This window comes from Astatotilapia calliptera, chromosome 15 (assembly GCF_964374335.1).
Source record: "Astatotilapia calliptera chromosome 15, fAstCal68.1, whole genome shotgun sequence".
Lineage (NCBI taxonomy): Eukaryota > Metazoa > Chordata > Actinopteri > Cichliformes > Cichlidae > Astatotilapia > Astatotilapia calliptera.
In genome coordinates this window covers 41,068,503-41,091,184 of record NC_137436.1, presented here as the reverse complement: position 1 = coordinate 41,091,184, position 22,682 = coordinate 41,068,503, and the positions used below count along the sequence as shown (strand labels likewise).

At 41.4% G+C, this 22,682-nt stretch overlaps 1 protein-coding gene across 4 annotated transcripts in view; it reads left to right on the top strand.

Annotated features, from left to right (window-relative positions):
- Positions 1–773: 773 nt before the first annotated feature.
- ptprfa (protein tyrosine phosphatase receptor type Fa) overlaps positions 774–22,682 on the top strand; it is a 259,648-nt gene continuing 237,739 nt past the window's right edge. For 2 of the 4 annotated variants that reach the window (XM_080289757.1, XM_080289754.1), the window contains exon 1: positions 774–1,141. The gene's annotated coding sequence lies outside the window, so the exon portion shown is untranslated. The remainder of the gene's footprint in view (positions 1,142–22,682) is intronic. The other 2 variants (XM_080289756.1, XM_080289755.1) reach the window with 1 other exon arrangement.

Sequence of the window (22,682 nt, the reverse complement as noted above, 5' to 3'; positions counted from 1 at the left end):
CACTGTGACCAAAGACTACAGACCCTGCAGCAAATAAAGACTTTTTTCTGAAAGTCATGGAGAAATGTTTTAGTCAGAAACAAAAGTGAAACGATGTAGCAAAACCCCAAAGATCTGAAATGGGAATATGTAATGAGTAAAAATGTTCCCAGGACCAGCTGCTGCTCTGGCTGTGCAGCACAATGAGCTGATGAAATATAATCACAAAAGTTTTTGCTTTTTGTATGAAGGAGAGGAGAGAAATGCAGAATACAGCAAACAAGAAAAACCCCAAAAGACTGCAAGGTGTGATCACACAAGCTCAGTCAGCAAACACAACAAAGTAGCAACAACAAAACGAGGAAGACCTGAACCCAAAAATCTGTGTTTCCAATATGATTTCTCAAACTAATTTTTACAACAGCTTCTTTTGTATACATATGATTCAAAGTTTCATAGTATCAGAGTTGGCTGAACAGAAGATATTTGACATATCTGAATATTTTAAGAATGGAATGAGACATTATATCTACTGATAGTGTTGCTGAAGTTTAATTTAACTGTCCTTGCAATGACATTACATAATGTGATTTAGCATATTGTTGTATTATGATACAAGTATATCAGAAATGGGGTTTGCAGATTGGAGCTCTGTTTTCTGTTGCTCTTCTCCGCTAACAACAGGTAAAGTAAGAGGGAGGAGCCTGTCTCACCTTCCTTGGGTTAAACCCAAAGCACAGCTTCCCAGCAGAACAGAGCCCGCCTCTCGGCCTCCACAAACCTCCCCTGAAACCTAACACCTGTGACATCATGCTCCACACACAGGCTGCTGGCTGACTAGTTCTGCGCACAGAGCTGCAGGCTGTTCACTAGCTCTCCCTCCCAGGAGAGATCCACAGCTCTGAACCCGCGCTACCAGCCACAAGGAGGTAATCTGCGATCAGATCAATCACGCTGCTGCAGCGCGCTGAAGCCTCTACCTGTGGCTGACCTCAGTGGCTGCACACCTCCCCCGGGCTCATTGCTCCAGCAGCTTGGAGGAGAAATCCTTTATGGGCTTTGTAGGGGAATTGTTCTGTCACTTCTGAGGCACATCGCTGAAGACTGCCAACACTAATTCAGCCCAGGATACTCTTTGTTTTCTCCATGGAGCCTAATGCAGGTAAGCACTTGCTGTTCAGCAAGTTGTGAAGTTTTAATGCTGAACGAGGCCACCTGCTCTCGTGTCTTTGGAGACTTCTTTTCGTCATTATAACTTCAAAAGTGCCTCTCAGATATCTATTTAGAGTCTTTTGGAACATCATCTTCTCACTGGCTGAATTGTAGCATTCATGGATTGCACTTAACAACAAAAGACCCTGATGAGTTTATCTCACACAAGGGTCTGCGCTCGTACACACACTTGTGCACACTCACACAAATGGCAAAGAAGGAGGACAAAGAGGGAAGAATGAACAAACAGAGAGTCTATATCGAAGACTTCACTTTGCCTGCAGAAGTGAAACTTAAGATTGGGCTGTGATTTAGTGCAGAGACCTAAAGAGGTCTGTTTACTGCTGTTTGATGAATTCTTCCTTCTTGTTTCACTCCACGAGTAACACATCATTAAAGCCTTCCAATAATGAATTTAAGATTCGGCTTATTTAGTAGTTTCTAAGTAATTTCTCACACAAAGTCAAAGTTTCTTAGAGAAAATTAACAATCCACAGATTCACGTTGCATCCAAGAGATTTAAGAAGGCATTGCAGGTAAACCAGTTCCAAGACCTGAGTGGTAAAAAAAACATTAAAAATGAGTCACGACAAACTCATTTTTGCCAGTTTTGATATCCAAAAGTCTGAGACTAAGGATTCATGTCTGTTAGGCTTACCCTGTCCAAACTGTATTCATGTAAAGCCAACAAAGCAGACCTTTCCATGTTTTATATTCATGTTGAATCCGTTTTATTTTGATAGACTTGATATTTGAAGTTGTACCTTACAAGCTCACAGCAGCTCACACACCTTGCACCTGACACAGAAAATGTTTTCCTCATAATTATATTGCTTCTCATATTTGACTTTATTCAGTCAGCTGCTCAGTATTTTCTTTAGTGTTTGCATTTTTTAAATAGACTTTTCTTGGTTTTTAGTGGACAAATCTAAACATAGCTTTTTCAAATACTCAGTGCTATGTACCATGCAAATAAAATAACAGACTGTCACTTACCAAAAATAATGCATAGACTGCTTTTTCTTTGTCTGTTAATTAATTAATTATTTAATTAAAATTACCAGAAAATTGCATTGAAATTGCTCCAAAAGACGCCATCACCACCACGATGTGTACGCTTGGGGCAGGGATAGCTCAGTAGGTAAAGTGGTTGCCCCATGATCGGAAGGTCGGCGGTTCGAATCCACTTAACGGCTACCCTGAGGTACCCCTGAGCAAGGTACCGTCCCTACACACTGCTCCCCGGGCGCCTGCTTAGTGGGCTGCCCACTGCTTCACTGAGTGAATGGGTCAAATGCAGAGAAAAACAAGTAATTTCCCCATGGGGATCAATAAAGTATCCATTATTATTATTAGTGATTCAGACGACCCACGTAGGTGTATATATGTCACTACTAATACGGTGACGAGGTGGATTTTCATTGTTCAGCTTACTTTATATGAAATAAAAAAATAAATAAAGCTTAGCCATCATTTTGCTTATGAATTATTTAGTTTCTGAACAGTTGCAACATGTTTTCTTCATTTTCATGCATCTTATTAAGAAAAAAAACATCAAACAAGGTGAGAAATAAGGCAGCTTCCCTGGAGTGACATGAACAAATCCCTACCAACAGGTTGTCTAATATCCACCAGAGAGCCGACCGACCTTTAGGGAATGCTGAAATTTCATATTTTGACTTTCCACCACACCGTCCCAGGCGCTAATCCCAGCGTCTTATGCAGCCCCTGTCGTTAGTTTAACGAGACCATGATTTGCTTAAGACTAGCTGTGCTACATATTAATGCAACTCTTTTTTTTAAACTAAACATCCTAATCTGCTCCAAAATAATTGTTAATTTTCAATACTTAACATTAAACTAAACACTTCTGTTATGTGAGAAACATTTTGCTCCTTTGTTCAAAGATCTAGATAATCTCTCATGTTTCAAGGGTTTAAGAAATTAGAATATTTATCAGAAGTAAACACAGTGTGAAACAAAAAAAGGAATATATAAACTCTTGACTGAATGTCAAGTATTTAAGTGAAAGACTCCTTAAATAATTAAAAGATACTTGAGGAAAACAGTTATTATGCAGAGTTGTACTACACTAAGTCACAGTGAATATAAAGCATCATATTTACGTTTAAAGTATCGCAGGATAAGATGACATCACTGCCATGATCCTGGGTTTGTTCTGTTTTGGACCCTTTGACAGTTTTCACTTGAATCATGTTACATAAAGTTCTTCAGTAAATTATTTGAGTAAGTGTACTCCACGTCCAGCTTTGGGTACATGCCCTCCCCCCACCTCCCTTTATTATTCCTTCCTATGCTGTTCCTTAGCACATTATTTGTGAGGACGCAGCCTTATACTGTTTCCTGGAACATCAGTGAGGCTCTTAAAAGTGTGAATGAGAACTTTGTGTGTTGGCTTTGTGAGTTGTGGTCATTCTCCCAGTGGCAGCGGTGTTGAGAGAAAAGCAGAAATCGTGGGAAATGAAAGGTGCAGCAGAGGAAAAGTAAACTTCCATTTCTGTCGTCTATTCTGGCTTGTATGTTCAGTGGTAGTCGTTGGTATAGGTCACTATCTCATCACTGCTTTCTACAACCAATCGCCTTTTTCTTTCTACCCCGGCATGGTGAGCTTTCCAAACGCACCCCCACCCCTCGTCCTTCGTCACTTGGCCTCACTATCATCCTCCTCCCGCTCTGCCGTTTGGTGCCTCACGCTGGAATCTGAGACGGGGCTTTGCTTGCGGCAGGTTAATTGCCTCTGAGATTCCTGTGCTAATAGAACTAATCCTACTTTTGTGTAGCTTGTGCTCCGCTTTTGAGCTTGTTAGCAGGGTTATTGTGTGAGGTTGTATTAATTGATTAGTGTCAAAGCTCTGTGTGCTCTTGTCTTTGTGATGAATCCTTCATTTGGAGCTCCGGGAGATGTTGGTCAAACATGAAACAACAACTAAAGATGCCAACGAAACGATATGCATGCACACATGTCCGTTCACCTGTGTGAGCTTGATCTGAAACCTTATACCAGTTACAGTTAACAGCATGTATTGAACTATTTCGCTGCACTCTTTGCGTCTTTGATGAAGGACTTTAAGTCCCTTCCCTCTACCACAGGCTTCTGAGGCTCACATCAAAATAGGCAGAATTTATTATCATTTCATTTTCCCGCCTCAGTTATTTAGGGTTTCATCTATAGCAGGGCCTGTGTGGGACTTAATCTCTCTCGCTTTTGCTTTTGTGGAGCAACAATTTAAATATAATTTGTTGCTTAGTTAATTTTTGGGATGTAAAGAGAAAATATTCGAGAAATGTATGACTTGCAATGGGAAATGATCCCAAACTGGTTATAAATAAGAGATGCAAATATTCTGCTTTGAGGTTTCTGTCATTATGGCAGCCTGAAGGAATTCTTTCACTGTCGAGCAGTCGGTTATGGGTCTAGGCGTCCTTTAGAGGCCAGTTACAGACTCCCGGCAGCGTCTGTTGCTCATCAAGGAGACTCTCAGATTCAGATGTAAAGGAAATCTTTAAAGGGATTGTTCTGGGTTTGGTAAAGCCTATCGGGTTCATAATGAGCTCCTTCTTTAAAGGAGCCGCCGAACCCTTGTTCTTTTTAGTCTTACGTCAATCAGCTGTGACAAAAAAGAGAAAAAACAGTCTTGAGTCAGTCTGTATTTTGCCAAATTAAATCTTCACACATTTCCCCTCAAAAGTAGAACAATGGCAGGTCTCTGCCGTAGAGATGTGTCGATTTGAAGTCTGGGCAAATTTGCTTTGTTGAGTGAATACTGTAATTGACTGATGTAATCCGCTAATGTAAACAGTATTTGAGCCTGCTTTTTACATTCCTGTATCCAAAGTGGCTGCTAATCAGCTGTTCAGTAAATTGTTGAGCACACGAGCTCATGTGCGACTCTTTTAACATTTTAATTTTTATTTTGATTAAACTAAGATTACGATGACTTTTTTCCAAGCTCCTTAGATTAAACTAAGAAGGTGTAGGCTACCATTTTAATCTGAGACCTAGTGGGTGTATTTGACTTAATTTAAATAAACAGGCAGCAGAGTTAAAGATGTAAGATTCTTGTTGGGAGGGTCCAGGAGCATTTCACAGAGGCGGCTCAGTTTGGAGACAAAGTTAGAGAGGCAAGGCTGAGATGGCTCACACATGTGCAGAGGAGGGATAGTGAATATATTGGAGAAAGGATTTTGAATATGGAGCTGTCAGTCAGAATTAAAAGAGGAATACCACAGAGGAGGTTCTGGATGTTGTGAAAAAGGACAGGAAGGCTGGATGTGATAGAAGGAGAGGAGGGATAGGCTGAGATGGAGCAGAACGAAGACCAGAGCCAAGTTTTGTCTGTAACTTTAATACTTTTGTCAGATAAATCTTACCCATAGCTGTCTCTTTGTTTAGAGGCTGTAAAGCGTCACCCATTCGATTGCTTCACTTGGGTCGGCTACCATCGATGGTAAGAAAACATGGACGGAGCTCCTGGGTCAGAAAGATTAAGCCAGGGTTAGAAGTGCCTTAAAGCTGGATTCTGACGGCCACCCGATGGTGATAACTGTGGTTGCAGAAAGACTTCCAGGCTGGGAAGGTGCATGGGAAGTGTTTCATAGCTTCTCCTCTGTAAATCCTTTCCTGCCAAGCTTATGGACTCTTGTTTCAGGACATATAGAAAAAAATGTCTATTCTTAAAATCTTGGTGATACCATGTTTCAAAAGAAGGATCTGCACTATGAAACCACATGCTTATTGGCTAACAGTGCATCAATCACAAGATGTTAGTCAGCGCCACCTTTCATTTGTTCGTTGCAGCCCAGATGGCCTGCTGGGAATGCTCACCTCGAGGTGACGGGACTTCAGACACAGGTGGGTGATGTCACAGTAGCCACACCCACCTGTTATACTGTGCATGTTCTGCTCAGATACATAGACATATATCGTCGGTTGTTGAACTTCATCATTACGTACCACTTGACCACTGTCTGTTATTCCTACCAGTCCACACTGAAACTGTCCCAGTCTTTATGATGCACCATAAACTGCTGGCTGCTGCTTACATTTTAGATGTGGAGGTCATATCATTGATCTCATTGAGGTGTAATTGTATTAGGTTTAATTTTCCCAGCCTTAACCCTGTTTATGTAGTTCGCTTGTTAAAACAGCTGTTTTTCCACCATCTTCAAACTTACTGTAGTTGCCGTGCAAAAATACTTTCACTGAATCACCCAGTATCACAGTCTCGTCTGGCAGGGGGGTTGAAAATTGTGCTTCTGTAAATGCTGGTGTGACCAAGCTCCAATAGCAATGAATGATGAATGCGACTGTTTTTACAGCCTCCTCTGCTGTCACATCGTTGAAGCAGTCAGTGGAGTTATCACAGTGCAGCCTGTAGGCCTCCAGCAGCCACTGAAAACATTCACAACCGCGTCTGTGTGAAGTCAGTAGCAAAAGGATGAGTCTGCACACGCCTGCTGAATGCAGCCGGCAGCTCACCTGACTGGCTGTTATGACAGGAGTTATGGCCTAAGACAACCACCCTTTTCCTTCATTTCACTAAGCCGGGCTGAACGGGACAATAAAGTGGAGAACCGGGGATGGCTGCGATTCTTTGAATATATGTCATCATTTATACACGAAGGGGGATATTTGTCATCAGCCGTCTGCCTACAGATCCATGAGTGTGCTGATGGCTGATGCAGAGAGGAATGATGGGTGACTCACTGATGCTGCTGGGCACAGGCAAATTTTTGTGCCGGCAGGTATTGAATTTGACCTGGATGTGGATGTCACAGTGTTCTAAAAATGGATGAGACTGAATTAATTTTTTTATTTATGAAACATTCAAATGAACTAGCCCTTTGAGACTGAATTAGGCACGTGAGTAAGTGCAATTTCAGGCGCTTACGTTTTAGTGTTTATGCTGCAATTTACTTTGTACTTAATAATAGTTCAACATGAGTAGCTTTTTGTTTACCAAGTAGGGTTCAAAAAGCTATTTTGAGTTAATTATCTGGGGTCAGTTTTCCAAGTTATTCAGTGTTATTTTGTCTGTTTTAATTGTGCAATTCAAAGCTCGTGCCCACAGGCATCGGTAGTCAAAGTTCAACTTGTCTTTCACAAAACAGGGCAGGCAGTGGCTGAAGGACATACAGTACAAGCTCTCTTTTGTGCTTCAAAATATCAAAGGCTAGTTCTAGTTTGGTTAAGCTGACATTGAGGGAGATTAACAAGTTTTGTTAATGATTACGTGAACGAGGAGTCAGTCTCAGCTTTGGAGTGCACGAGCTCTGGTTGGATGATCAACATGCAGAGGCATAATTTCATAAAAACATAGCTTGTTGTTTTTTTCACTCCTTGATGCTTTTTTGTTACATTAAACACAACTTAGAAACGAATGTGTTTCACATATGCTTTGAACTTTGAAAGAAGTGGCAACACTTACATTTTTACTCAAATTATGTATTTTGTTTTTAATCCTAAACAAACCGAGTGATTTTTTTTTATAAGAAGGTGTTAAAAATGTTTGTTTATTTGGCGTGCATGGACCAAAATCATGTTCAGGTAAACAGGAATGAGGGGGAAACATTACTGTCCTGAATCACACCCAGCTACTCTTCACTGCACAGGTCTCTGTCGGCCCACACCGTTTGGCCACCGGGAGTGGAAGCAGCCACGCAGCCTGGGGACGCGCTGGCTCGTCAGCATTCATATTTAACAGTGTTTATGGAGGCGGACGTGAGCAGCTGTTCTGCCAGGAAGCGTCGCCTTAAAAGCTGCAGTTTGTCTGTGACCTTTGGCACGGGGGAGCATGGTGTGGAGGCACAGCTCCTGCCTTGGTGGTGCTGTGCGTCACACGTCAAATGTTCTACAGCCACGAAGCCTAGAGTAGACGTTTTAGGTCAACAATAGTATTTAGTGACAAAAAACAAAACAACTGTTTACTTTTCTCCTTAGAGTGTTGGTGTCTCCTCTGACTTGTAATTTGCAATAATATACTGTGTTGTTGCTTCCTAATTAGTCCATAATTGCATAAAATAGGGAGCTGTAATTAAAAGGCCTACTGCAAAATGTAATCAGCAGCTTTTCTACCAGTGGAACATTTTGATTTTAGCCTTTCAAACAGTAATACCATCCTATCACAGTGAACACACAATGCCTTTCATTTCGGTTTATTTCATTTCATTTTTAACAACAGCTTGTCAGCACTGAGTGTTGGTGAAATGGAGATAATGCAGATGGTGGCAGGATGGCAGTATGCTTAGTTTGTTCTGTAAAGTGGCGTCCTCTATGTTTGGTTAATGTCTAATGTCTGCTCTTGGATCTGGATGATGTTATAGAAAGATTATATCTCTTAGGCAGTTAGCTCTGCTTGTGAGCACAGATTTCCCATTTGCCTGGTGTTCAAACCACTTGTTTGGGAAGGGTCAATCAAAAGACAGTTGCTTTAAAGGATAGCTGGCCTTAAAGTTGGAGGAGCTAAAACAGCTAGTTTCTGATGGAGGAAGAAGTGAGGCGTCCCACCGAGACTCAGTATAAGATAAATTAGGATGATTTTGAGCTGTGAAGGATGGAAGCTACTGTACTGAGCTCACAAATAAAAATTTAGCAGCTGAGCTTAAAGATTACCAACAGATCAGAACAGCAAGTATTCAGAAGGTAATGATGCTCTCCGTGCAGACTGTGATCACAAGCACATGTGGCACATCTCTCATTCAAAGCTGGCTCATTCTGGATCTGTTCTAGCCTGGCTGCTATTTTTAGATGATTTCCTGGAGCTGCCTCTGCAATCTGTGGTAGATAGTATGTTATATAGTATTGCAGTATTATTCTTCCTATAAGTGCCCTCAGACAATTCAGGACCCGCAAGGTAGTCCAGAGGGGTACAAGAAGGCAGCCTTGAAGGAGAGATTATCTGTAATTAAATAATATTCTGTCCTGCAGCATGTCAGTGAATTTGAGGGGCATCAACAAAGCAAATGATTAGCAGCAATCTTTCAAACCGATCCCACAGAAAGTCACTTATATTCAGTGCCACAAAGTGACAAAGGGCAAAATAACTACTGGAAAAATTCCCTGTTAAATCCAGAATTGAATTCAAAACTGCAAACTTCCTTGTTGTTCCTAGAGTATTTAAAAGTAGAATGGGAGGCAGAGCCTTCAGTTTTCAGGCCCCTCTTCTGTGGAACCAGCTTCCAGTTTGGATTCAGGAGACAGACACTATCTCTACTTTCAAGATCAGGCTTCAAACTTTCCTTTTTGCTAAAGCATATAGTTAGGGCTGGACCAGGTGACCCTGAATCCTCCCTTAGTTATGCTGCAATAGACGTAGGCTGCCGGGGATTCCCATGATGCAGTGGGTGTTTCTTCTTCTCACTATGTATTAACAGACCTCTCTCCACTGAATCACACTTGTTATTAACCTCTGTCTCTCTTCCACAGCATGTCTTTATCCTGTCTTCCTTCTCTCAGCCCAACTGGTTGCGACAGTTGGCCCCGCCCCTCCCTGTGCCTGGTCCTGCTGGAGGTTACTTCCTGTTAAAAGGCCGTTTTTCCTTCCCACTGTCGCCAAAGCACTGGCTCATAGGGAGTCATATGATTGTTGGGATTTACTGTAGGGCAGGGGTAGGGAACGTTAGTCCTACCCCGCTGCAGGGTCTACCTTACAAATAAAGCGCCTTGAGGCGACTGTTGTTGTGATTTGAAGCTAAACAAATAAAATTAATTTGAATTCAATTCGGATTTTGGTAGATTTGGGTAGTCCTAAATTAAACTTTTAACTAAGTGACTGCCAATGTGAGTGAAAGGGTTAAATACATCAGAGCTTCATTTGGTCAGTGAGAGTTCTGAATATTTGCTAGTGGCCAACTCTTAACTACAAAACAGCGCTCGACGGCCAAATCACTTTCAGGATGGATGCACATTAGAGTTATAAATTCCTTCTTAGCCCTGCAATCTGAATTAGACTATTTTCTTTGATTGCTTTTTGAACTTGATGCTCTAATTGTGTCACTGTGCTTTGCTAGCTTGGCATTACGGTGCATTTACCTTTTAAATGTCATTAATTTTCCTTTACATGTGAACTCAGTTGCAGGAGATAATTAGGCAGCTTTTAGCTTCAGCTGTTATAAATTAGGCTGTTAATCATGCAAAGGTACTAGTTGAGTCCACAAATGAAAATATGGAGGTGGAAATGAGACAAATAGCCCGTTGTGGGTAAGTGAAGACAGTGCTACGTCTTCACTTTATAGTGTGGCACAAACGGTTTGTTTAATGTCAGAAAAACCACAGTCCAAGTGATGGCACATGATAAACCAGACACTTTCAAACTGTCATTAACATGTTTAAAATGGGATCACAGGCCTCGCTGCCTATAGCTCACCTCTGTTTCCGTGTGTCGTCAAAGTGTTACAATGGTTTTGCTAAGGACTGTAGAGATTTAGGGTCCACAGCACGCTGGCCCTTGAGGAAAATAGGCTGCTCTGGCAGTAATTGGCTGAGAGATGGCTTTTAGATGGACATAAATTATTCACCCAAGCCATCTCTTTCCATCTTCAAGAAACACAGGAAACTGACTGATGTTGTACTGTTTGTTCTTCCACAATCTTTTTAGAATGACGTGTTCTTACAATTTGTTGGTGACCATCTCATACCAGCAGGATCATTTTTTAGGAAAAAAAGAGATTTATGGATATAAAGGATGTCACTTCCTGTCCCTCGGGATGGAAATGAAAAAGAATTTAGCAATTCTTATCCCATTATTGATATCACTTATCAATTTGATTCCATATCGATTCTCATTGGGTTATTATTGGCTCTGCTTTGACAGTTACCACCATCGCCTTCATGCTTTCACATTTCTCCACAAAATAACCCTTAAACACATTGTCTCATAATTACCATCAACCATATAAACCTATATGTTACAAACATGCAGAGCAACACAAATCCCTATTCTAATCAGAATACACATGAGCTATGATCACAAAGCAAACATGAACAAGCACAAAGAGAAGCTATTGTTATATATCCATAGATAGATCTCTCTATCTGCAAAAAATGCTGTGACATTGATGGATACTTGACGCTTCAACATTGAATCAATCCCCAAAGACGTTCACCAAATACTTGCATGTTAAAATGTCCAAATTTTTAGCAGAATTAAATGTCACTGCAGGCTTGTACAAAACATGCTTTTAGCCTCTATGACTGATTTCTCCCTTCATAAAACCTGTACAGTGAATTTTTGTTAGTTTACTTTCATTCTTAGCAAAATCCAAAGAGAGTAAAGTTAGGAACATGAACTACAGATGTGCTGCCACACGGCAGCCAGAGCCTGTTCTTGCCTGGGAGGCTCAGCTAATATGAGCAAATAAACTTGACTTCTTTACTATGTTTGCAGTGTTGTTGCTTTTTATGACATTTTAAATGATATGATCTGAAAAACAAGAGCACTCACAGAGTGCAAATCCCCTGAAGGACAAGGCCTATATTAAAACTTTGATGTTTTATGAGGTTTTATTCCAACATGCTGACGTCAGCCTGCTTTTATAAGAACGCGCTGATTTCACCTCTGACCTTGAAGCACTACAGACTAAAAAGGTGTGTTATGTTATGTTATGTTTACCCCAATGACGGAAGCAAAATTGTCTGAAATCTTTGGCTGTAGAACTTTAAACATATATTATTGTAGTGCATGATTTTGAATTTTTATGGCATCATTGTGATGTTGTATTGAGAAAATAAAGTGTGCTGCACATCTCTCTCCATGCCCTTTCATATGATATATTATAATATACGTTTTCTTGATTTTGATTGATCTCGGGTGCTGATAATGAAGGCCAAGGTCAAATGCTTAGCCAACGTAGCTGCTCGTGTCCCCGAGGGGCTACTATATCGTGGAATTTGAAGACAATTCATAAAACATTATGGGTAATATAAAGGTCTTACAGCTTTTCACATTTAATGTGACGCTGACTTTGACCCAGTTTCCACCAAAATTAAATCAGCTAAAGCCGTTATTGGTTTCCATCATCACACAGAATTTGGACATTGAACTTTGGACCCTGCTGACAGACAAACTGTTATATCCTGCTGTGGGGAGAAGAATTCTGCGCCCCAGTTTTTAGGAAGTAAATTCTAGTGTGATTTCAGCACTAGTTGGCAAGAGTGCATGCTGTGCATTGTACCTGTGCAGTTTATGGTTGCAGCTTGCTAACCAAATAACCAGTAACGTAGAAATTCACCCTTCTTATTCAAACATGATGAGTCTTTGCTAAATAGAAAAAAAATCAGTGGCCAAAACACAAAATTTGAGGCTTCAAAATGCACTAAGTGATGCCCAGTCAGTTATATACGGTCAGTTAAATACGGTCAGTTGCTAAAACGTGGTAATTTGTCTCCTTCACTCCAACTGCCTTGTTTTTCAGAATTTTATTTTGCATTATATTCTGCTCGAGGGAAATTGCTTCCCATGTGTGAATCAAGGGTGCAGATTTCATTGAGTATTCTTGAGTTTCAGAGCTCCATAAATCTTCTTCTTAATTAATTTTTATGTAGCTGCACTCCACGACATCCAAACTTTCATGGCAATAAGGAAGAAATATCATCATATAGGCTGTGGGGGTTTTGTGCAGAAACTTCAGTTTCATTAGTTATTTTCAAAATAGATAAAATACTTGGCGATTAGTATTTACAAAACTATACTGCATGTTTAATCTGTTTTGATCATGTTGTATAATTACAGCAAAAACACATCAGTGAGTAGAGGTGACTGTTTGTCACTATAATTGATTAGGATGTTGGGATGAGACGTGTAGATTAATGAGAAGATTGAAGTGATTGGTAACTGATGAGTGCAGCGTTTCATCTCACTGCATTAATGTCTCCAAGCTCTCTGAAGGTTGCTTCTCATCTGTGTGCTGCGGCTGCCAGCTGACAGACAGTCTTTCTTCCTGCCAGCTGTCTGGGCCATCAGTAAGTGAATAACCCTGTCGACAAATAGCCTGTATAGGATCTCACAGTCTCCAGAGGGATGAGGTGGACTAATCAGTGTCTGTAGTGGAGCACGGTGGGACTGCTCGCTGGGGAGAGGGATGAGAGCTGATACTGTAGGTTGGGTTTTAACGGTAGGCTTACGTCAACGCGTACGTCTTATGTGAATAAATACACCACAATGGCTGTGCAGCATTTCTCCAAGCGAGGTTGCATGTAAGTAACTCCAACTCGGTTAGATGTGAAATGAAATGGTTGATGCACATGAGGATAACACAGGTGAATTCACGAGGTTCAAGTAGCAATACTATATGTACGTTTCTATAGTTGCTATGTCCATCACTTAGAAACTCACAACAAAAACAAACAAAGTAACCGTGATCTGTAGACAGCCCACAGCTGGACAAGCCTCACACAGCTGCACCGAGACAGACATTTATTATGCTAACACACCACATATGTTACTTCTGTGTAATATTATTTAACCATCTATCAGCCTGGATTACTTCATACATTATCTATATAGCTTTTTATACAGCTTGTAGAAAATAACAACAAAACAGGAGCGTACAATGTAAGCTGCAAAATAAAAAACAAACCTGGCTTTGTGGTGACCTCCAGCTTGCGCTATGGAAATTGTTACTTCTAAATCTAAGGCTTTGGTTCTTTGGATTAGTCGTTGCCCAAAGTAGAAAAGTTCAAGCCGTAGAGTGTTGTTAACGAGTGAAACTGGACCAGGAGATTGACAAACGGCTTTCAGGTCTGTGTTAGTGTGAAGGTGAAACCCTCGATTTAAGGGTTGATCTGTGTTCTACCCTCAGCAGTGACCTTAAGCTGTGGGTAGTGACTCAAAGAAAAGGGATTTTAGGTACAAAGTGTCAGGACTTAGCCTTAGAAATATATGTGTGGGGCTCAGAGTAAATTACCTCTCCTGCATATCAAAAGGAGCTAGATGAGATGGTTTGGGCATCTGATATGATACCTGACCGATGCCTTCTAGGTGAGAAGTTTTAGGTATGTCCAACCGGCAGAAGACCCAAGGCATGCTGGAGAGATGCTGTCGTTTCTAGAGTAGGTGGGAAAGATATCTGGGCATCTCTGATCAGAGATAAGAAGTAGAAAATAGATGGGCAGCAAAACCAACGCACAAAAATAAAGAAACAACAACATGGTTTACACCCTTTTACTCTGAGATTCATGCAGGAGTAAAAATTTTAACTTGGTTGAGGTTTTAAAATCTCAGACTGACCTGATGGGCAGAGAAAATCACCTCGATGTCTCTGATCCATAATTCATCTGAAGTAAATGGCTTCATTTTTAGATTAGATGGTTACATATGAGTACTGTGGGTACTTGATAAGAATGGTGTTAAAGGGACTCAAGGTACACTAACATTTGGTGACTTCAACTTCTGGTGTTGGAAGCTCAGGATGAGCCAACACTACCACCTGCATGTCCTGACTGACTGCAGCTGTTACCTCCGCGGACTTTAGACTTGAAGCTGAGAAAGGCCCGACTCAGAGACAGTAAAGGAAAGCTTTTAATGGCAAACTAAGGTGAGGGGGTTTAGTCTGCAACATAATAGCCGAACACTTTTATAGGCTGTGGAGATGAGCTTATCAGCAGTGCACAATAAAACCATTCAGCAGCCACTCTCCATTTGTTCCCTCTTTTTCTCTCTAGTGGTTGATTCGGCCTTTCCTTCTCTTCTTTCGGTTATGATAACTTGATGGATACAATGGAAGCATCAAAGCAGCAGTAATTTAGATGGTTATATTCTAATGTCAGTACCAAAGCAGGGTTTTTGTACTTTGTTCCCTTACACACTGCAGGATGAAGGAGCAAAATGAAACTGGAAATGTGACAAATCCACATTTCAGAACTTTAATCACGATCTTCTCTTAAATAAACTAAGAAAAGACTTTGTGCCAAAGACCTCCGGTGGTTCTGTGACCAAGCAAAACAACTTTACTTACTGCTATGAACAGGAGTACATGCCATGCTGTAGGAGCTTCACTGAAAAGTGAAAACTCTAATCTTCACGCAGGTGGGATTTACTGCAGGATTAGATCGTATTAGCTGGTGCTTGTGTTCAAAGGGACATGACAGGACGACATAATGAACGGAGAAGCAGTAATTCTGATCTGTCGTGGTGTTTCATTACCACGGCACATTCAGATCTTTCTGAATGGGTCAATTAGTCTATTCTTGTCCATCTGAACGTGTGCAGTCCTAGAGAGAAGGGCAGCTGGAAACTAAAGTATTATTATTTTTGTTGTGTTAAGACCATTTCATTTGTTGCATTTGTGAATTTTAAATTTGCTTCCTGGAAAGGAGATTCTGCCCATCAGTCGCTCAGGATGAACAATGTGCTTTTCTTACAGGCTATAAAACACTGAACTAGCTTTTTACCTTCTCAATGTCACCTGTGAGTATATATGTGAGTATATAAGTTTTCACAGCCAGTTTGCAGAAATGTACGTGGAGACCACATGTGATTAAATCCCTCATGGATTTAATCAGTGGGGCCATGTGCGCGGTGGTTTGGGAGTATGGGCTACTGGACCTAATGATACAGTTTATTTTGGTAAGTCCTGTACAACCACAGACAGAGCTTGGTCCACTTGCTAGAAATAAGTCAGACTTATTGTGGGTGACTGTACCAGTGATTTTACCAGCACTACTCTTTCTGTCTCATGGAATTGAGCTTCCTCTGAAGGCTAAGATCAGATCTCCTGCTCTTCCACATTGGGGGGGAAATGCTATTTGCGGTGGCTGATGGATGCCCTAATGAAGGTGTTCTAGGAATGTCCCCAGCTGAAGTGAGAACTTGGGCCATAAGCCAGATGTGGTGCCCCTGTAATACAGAGTTAGATGAGTGAAAGGGGGGGGGGGGGTATTCTTCAAGGCTGATTAATAAAATGTTGTAACTTGATTTAGTTGACATTAATACAGCCAACCTATGATTAATGATAGTACTGCTGTTGCCCCCTCCCCAGATCAAAAACTCAGTCGTAAAGTTCATTTAAAGACTTTTTGTCTTAATTTGACTTTGTCTGCCCGGCCAGTGGCAGGAGGGGTCCTAAAGAGATTTAGGAAGTCTAGACTGCCCCTGAACTTTTATTTGGTTTCTCTTTATTAAGTTACTTCAAACTTCATTTTGAATTCACCTTCATCCAAACCACAGACAGGAAACTTTGAGCCCAAACAATTCACTGCTCACCGCCTTTCTATTTGTGACATTATGGTTTTTGTATCATCACTTTAAACAACGTCTAATCAAGTATTGAAGCTTGAGGCTTTTTCGAGAGCTTTCCTAAAATCTCTTGCTTTTGTTCTTCACAGGAGAAGCCATGAAAGATTTCTAATCAGCACATTTATTTTTGCTTGATATTTTCTTGACATCTTCACTTCCCCACATGAATAAAATGAACGAGTTTGTCTTTTTTGTTGTTTTTTCTCCATCTGGTTGTGTGACACTTCCAGCTCTCCTGGAGAAAGGGGATTGTTTCTTTATCACAAAGTAAGCCTTTAAGGAATCCTGCGTCTGTTGGCTCTGCTGGTGAAAGTATTAGAAGTGCATTAAAATTGGATTAGATTCCCTTTGAGGTTAGAAGGTTGCAGGTAGTGGGCCCTGCTATCATGCCTTCCAGCATACTTTTCTACATTGTCAGGTCTATCCTGCTGTCAGTGCAGAGCTCAGTTATTTCCATTGTTCTTGTTGTTACTTGCAAACAATAATGAAAGTTTTTTGCTAGCTTTTTATATGTTAGGATCCACCTATTGATCAAAATTATTAATGTACATTCTTCTTATATTTTCTTTAAATGCTACCTATAGCAGCCTACAAACATGAGAAAATCTGGTTGCAGTCTCTCTTCCTTTTGTCACACAGCCGTCCTCTTCGATGGGTTCGGCAGATGTGAACTCTAAGCAGCAAACTTATTTTCATATTTTCACTGTGGGCTTCTGAAAGCTGAGCTCCTGGAGCTAAGACTTACTATTACAAATATATCAAAAACCTTAAAAACCCATTTCATAGAGCTGCAATAGATTTAATACAGCTGAGCTGTTTAATTTTCCCTTTTTTCTAATTATGAATGAACATATGATGTTGTGCACTCATGTCTAGAATGCCATACGGCCACTTTAAGAACATGACGGGATGTAGTGTGATCGTGTGTGGTTACTGGTCCCTATAGCTGTGGCAGGCTGACTCTGTGCCACCCTGCTGCTCTCCCCCTGACAGGCCTGATGGTGATAGATGCCACTCCTCTCTTCCTGATGAAGGGGATACATGGCCCTGTATGTGGCTGCCTGTCTGGGGAATATGAGGCTGCCAGTAAACCACTGGCTCACATTGTGATTGAGGAGCACCCTCATTCCTGTACAGCAAGTCGTGACCTTCTCTGTCAGATCTCACCAGGAGTGCTGGTCTCAGTGTGGTCTGTGGATCCACTGGGGTTGCTTCAAAAAATCCAATACACCTGAGCAAAATTAATCATATTTCCATAACTCCCATATGTGCTGTTCATATCAGCGCTCATGTCATTAGTTCATAACAAGCGAAACAGGTTATCAAACGTGGTTGTAAGTCATGTGTTTTGTGTTTTTGTGGTGTCCAAGCAACACGTGCTTTATGCAGTGGAAACAAAGGATTTGATCACTCACCAATATAACTTTAAAACTTCAAGTTTTGTAAGAGAGTCAAAGTTGTGTTAAAGGTTCACGTGTTGTTTAAGGAACCTCGCATATTTTAAATGGGTTACTGTTATGAGCTGTCCTACGTGACGCCTTTACAAGTAAACATAATCAATGAAAAAATAACCTGGTTTTATGTAAATGTGGGAGTCGTAGCAGCTTTGAGTGATGGCGCGCTGTTAAATTAACTGGACTGTCAACACACTGAGTGACAGCTTGATCCAATCCAATCAACATTTTCAATAAATGTGTACAGTGTGATGCTCAGGACGCTGATAAGTAGAAACCAAAAACATTCAAGAGTCCAGTGAGTTAAGGTGTGTTCACACATGCTCTGCAGTCATGAACGTGACCTTACCTGGCTGACCAGCACAGTCGTGAAACTGTCTTCGACTGCTCAACACCTGCCGAGTTATAACCGGTGGTTTGACTCGGCAGGTTGCATTGAAATCTGCTGCAATGACCCGGTTACTGCGTTCACCAGATATCAACACAATTTCGATCCGCTCCTCACGTGTTAACCTCTTCGACATGTCGATGGCTGTGAACAAAGATAAACTTGTAAATAACTCATGAAAGAATAAAGTTACGTTGAAAGCAAGCACACCATTGTTTTTCTTGTGACATTACCAATAAGTTTGATGTGTCACATGGCCCTCTTCCTATTGAAAAAACAAAAGTTGTATCCAAGATGGCCGACTTCTAAACGGTCACCATGGTCACCACCCATCTTGAGGAGTTTGCCCCCTCACATATACTAATGTGCCACAAACAGGACTTGAATATCACCAACCATTCCCATGTTATTACGGTGTATCCATATAAATGGCCCACCCTGTATTGACACATCGTGCAGAAGGCCGGCATGCGGAGCTTCTCGGGATGTCTGGAGCATGCCAGCATCATCTGGCACCAGATTCAAACTGCCAAGAAAGAACAAAGGGTGGTTTTTTTACACCTTGCCAACACCTTTGGGTCAGTTCCGCACGAGATGTTGTGGATGGCCTTCAACTATTTCAGCGTACCAAACCACATCACAGGACTGGTCAAGACGTACTTTCAGGATTTACAGTTTTGTGTGACAGCTGAGAATACCGCCACAGCCTGGGAGCACCTGGAAATTGGAGATTTCTGCTCTGGCATTTATCATGGCAATGGAGTTGGTCCTGAGGGCATCCTGGTGGGTAGTGGGAGGTGACTCAAGAGTGGCCTTCGTCTTCCTCCCATTAGGGCCTACATGGACGACATGACCATCATTACAACAACAAAACCATGTACTAGGCGATTCCTACAGAAGCTCCTGGAAAACAATGGGCAAGGATGGAGTTTAAGCCAAGTAAATCTTGCAACATCTCCATCGTAAAAGGAAAGCTGACAGCCGAGCAATTCTATATGAGTGGAGAACCAATTCCAACAGTATTACAGAAGCCCATAAAGAGCCTGGGACGGTGGTATAATGCAGACCTCCATGATACATGGCAACTAGAACAACTAAGGCAGAACTTGGCTGATGACCTCAAGCGGATTAACAACACTGCACTCCCAGGAAAACTGAAGCTCTGGTGCTTCCAGTTTGGGTTATTACCCAAAGGAGGAAGTGGACCACAGCCACATTTGTGCTACAGGCGAAATCTGCTCTTCGGCATTGTGGTGTGGTGGGTCACGTCCAACAGGGAAGAGGAGGATTTGGTCTTGGCGCAGTAACATCAGTGGCAACAGGCATCTGTAACTGAACGTTGAAAAATGGTGGTGGAGGAGGTGCGACGACAGGAGGAAACAGCCAGACATGCCAGAGCCGTGGCGCTGGCCAAACAGGGTCGCTGGATGAATTGGGAGAGTGTGGAAAAGAGAAAATCTGGGGAAAGGACACACTCCAGGCCCTGATCAACCCTGGCAGGGCCTCCTTGGATGAGGGTGTCTAGTGATAATGGCTGAAACACCCGACACAGGTCCACTGCTGACGATGTGTCCCAAACTGGTAAAGTGTCTGGGCTGCCTTTCCTCGTAACAGCCATCCCTCAACATTTCTCCATTTAAAGCAATGCATTATCAGGGACTGTAACATCCAGTCCTTTTTACTGAATGGCTACCAATAGTGTATCCAGTATGCACCATCTCCACAGTGAAGCCAGACATTGTGTTACACTAGTACACTACTATCTGCATAATCTGTTATACAAACCGCCAAAAGGTACGTATAAGTAGTCCGGGGCAAAAATGCAGTTAATTCCTCAACCAGCACCATAGCAAGACTTGCTGTTGTTGTTGCTGAAGGAAAGCGATCCAATGGCTCTCGGGGAGTCAAAACATGTCAATAACTCTTTTATTTATGAACCATCATCTCAGAGCTTTTTACACAGTAAGACAAAGACCTGCACACTAGCTGAAGAGGAAAGTGACCTTGTAAGAGAACCAGAGATAGTGACTGACGGGCTTCCCACCCCTCACTGGACGAAGACCTCTGCAGTGCTGACCCACATGTTAATTATAAAGGATGCATTAAATTTTACATTTAATGAAAAAGTAAACACAGGATCTGCTGAGTATGCCTCAACAAAATATCTTCAACATCAACCAGGTTAAAAAACAGGCTTTCAAATTAAATTTAAGCCATTTAACTGAGCGTGCTGTTCCATAGTGAAGGTGCCAAGATAGATGGCGAGCATCTTTAAAGTCCATTTGTGTCATTTCGCTTTGTTCCTTCTAAAACACAAGTACATAACCACATGTACCCATTAATAATCATCAGGCACTGTTGCCTAGCTAGATTTGAGTGGGACTAATTATTCTCACCTGCATCATCTAGGCACCCCACACAGTGCATTACATTAACTTCAGCATTGCTACCTTTATTTAAGGCTCCAGTGTTTCTGTTTTAACGTGTGCAAAGAAAAACAATCACACCTTACCCATCCTGGTTCAATCAGAAAGGTTCTTCCTCATCATAGCCCTTTTTTTTGACCTTTTGTGCTTTATATTTCTTGCTTTTCCATGAAATCCATATCTCTCGGCTCTGTATCTGCAATCCTTTGGTTCAGCTTTTTTTCTGACCCCGGTGTTGTTATCGGTCAGATTTGGGGAAACGCATTCAGCCCAGCTGTGTGCAGAAGGTCTGCCTGGTACCATAGCCTACCTCAGCGCTGCTGCAGTGCTCACAATGAATTAGAAATATGAAAGTAATGCAGCCCTCCAGGCACTCCCTGTAAAACAAATATTTCTACTAATGGTCGTCTAGAATTTAGCATCACTCAACAACAGTGAATCATCTCTCTGCTGTTATACAATCGCACTGAATTCTTTGGGATGTCTTAGCTTGTTTTTGTGTTGCTTTATAAATCAGATGTTTTCTTTAACCCCCCGAGGCCCTGCTATTGGTATTAAACAGACTTACCTTAGCTACATGTGTGAGGCAAAAGAAAACAGACAAGTGAGAAACTCTGCAGAGCAACATATCCAGACGCTGTCATCAGCATAAAGATGAATTTCTTTCGAATTCCCTTACCTGAGTTACAACAAGCTGTACTATCCTGCACTTGTTAGCAAACAGATTCAGAAGAACATAATAATTCATCTGGAGTGATGTTTGTGCCCACATGATTAATCCAAGTCCCATATTTGCTGTCTTTTGTCTTTTTTTGTTTTTGGCGGTTACTCCCGGCCATGAGAGAAAAATCAGGCTCTGCCCTGATGAAGAGTTCCCTGCATTTACAAGCTGGTTTGCAACTACTGGTCACTGACGAGGACCGGAGAGGAGTGTTGTGGCTTTAGAGAGGGTAGTGTGAGTGACCCAGAACAGCTTAGCAATGCTCCAGATTAAGCAGAGAATTCTCTTTAGGTAATGAATGTGAGCACAACCTCAGATGCAAGCACACGTATTTTTCTGTTGCACAAAATAACCAGATTAATAGATTATTTTAAACGGGAAAAAACGAGAAACCTTAATGAAATCATATGAAGCATAACTGTCAAAATGAGACATGTAGTAATAAATGAAATCAAGTGGTCAGGGTGTGCAGAGTGTTATGTCAGTCAAAAAATAGCAACACGCTAGTGTTCCTTGCATGGAAAGCTTGTTAGCTCAGTCATTTTTTGGACACTGGCATGAAGACTCACCTGTGCTTATGTTGACAGCTGCTGCATGAGGAGGCACTACAAAGTTCTCTTCTAATCTTCGAGAAGCTGGATTCCTGAGAGGTTATGTTTTTCTGATTTGTTGTCACTGTATCATTTTCAAGAATAAAGTTTCAAATTTCTGAGAGTTTTTCTCAGCTATGAGCTATTCTAGATTGTAGAAGGCTGCACATAAATAATGTAAAGACTCTTTTAGGCGGCTCTGCTGGATAGGAAATGCAGTCTCTTCACAGACAGTCGACAGCAAACACAGAGTGCAAACTCTTTAAATCTGACATTTTTCATTGGCTCTTTTCTTGAGATCTGTTTTTCTTGTTTCGTCTTCTTTCTATCTTAAGCTGAAATGGAGCTTGTACGGACACTAGTATACTTCTGTCAACTGCTCGGTAATTCATCACTCAGCCACACACATGTTTCTGTGTTCATACGTCAATGAACAAAAAGTCTCTTTCTTTCGTTAAACATACGTGGTGTCAGACGACCAAACACACATACAAACAGGGCTTTGTATCCTTCAGTAGTACAATTTATTTTTAAAAAACACTCTATTTTTAAGTCATAGATCTCATTTAAATGCATTTTATTGCTAACCCAGTGTATTATGAGCACTTTGCATTGGTGAAACTCTCATTGTCCTACTGTGTACTCTCAGAACTATGCA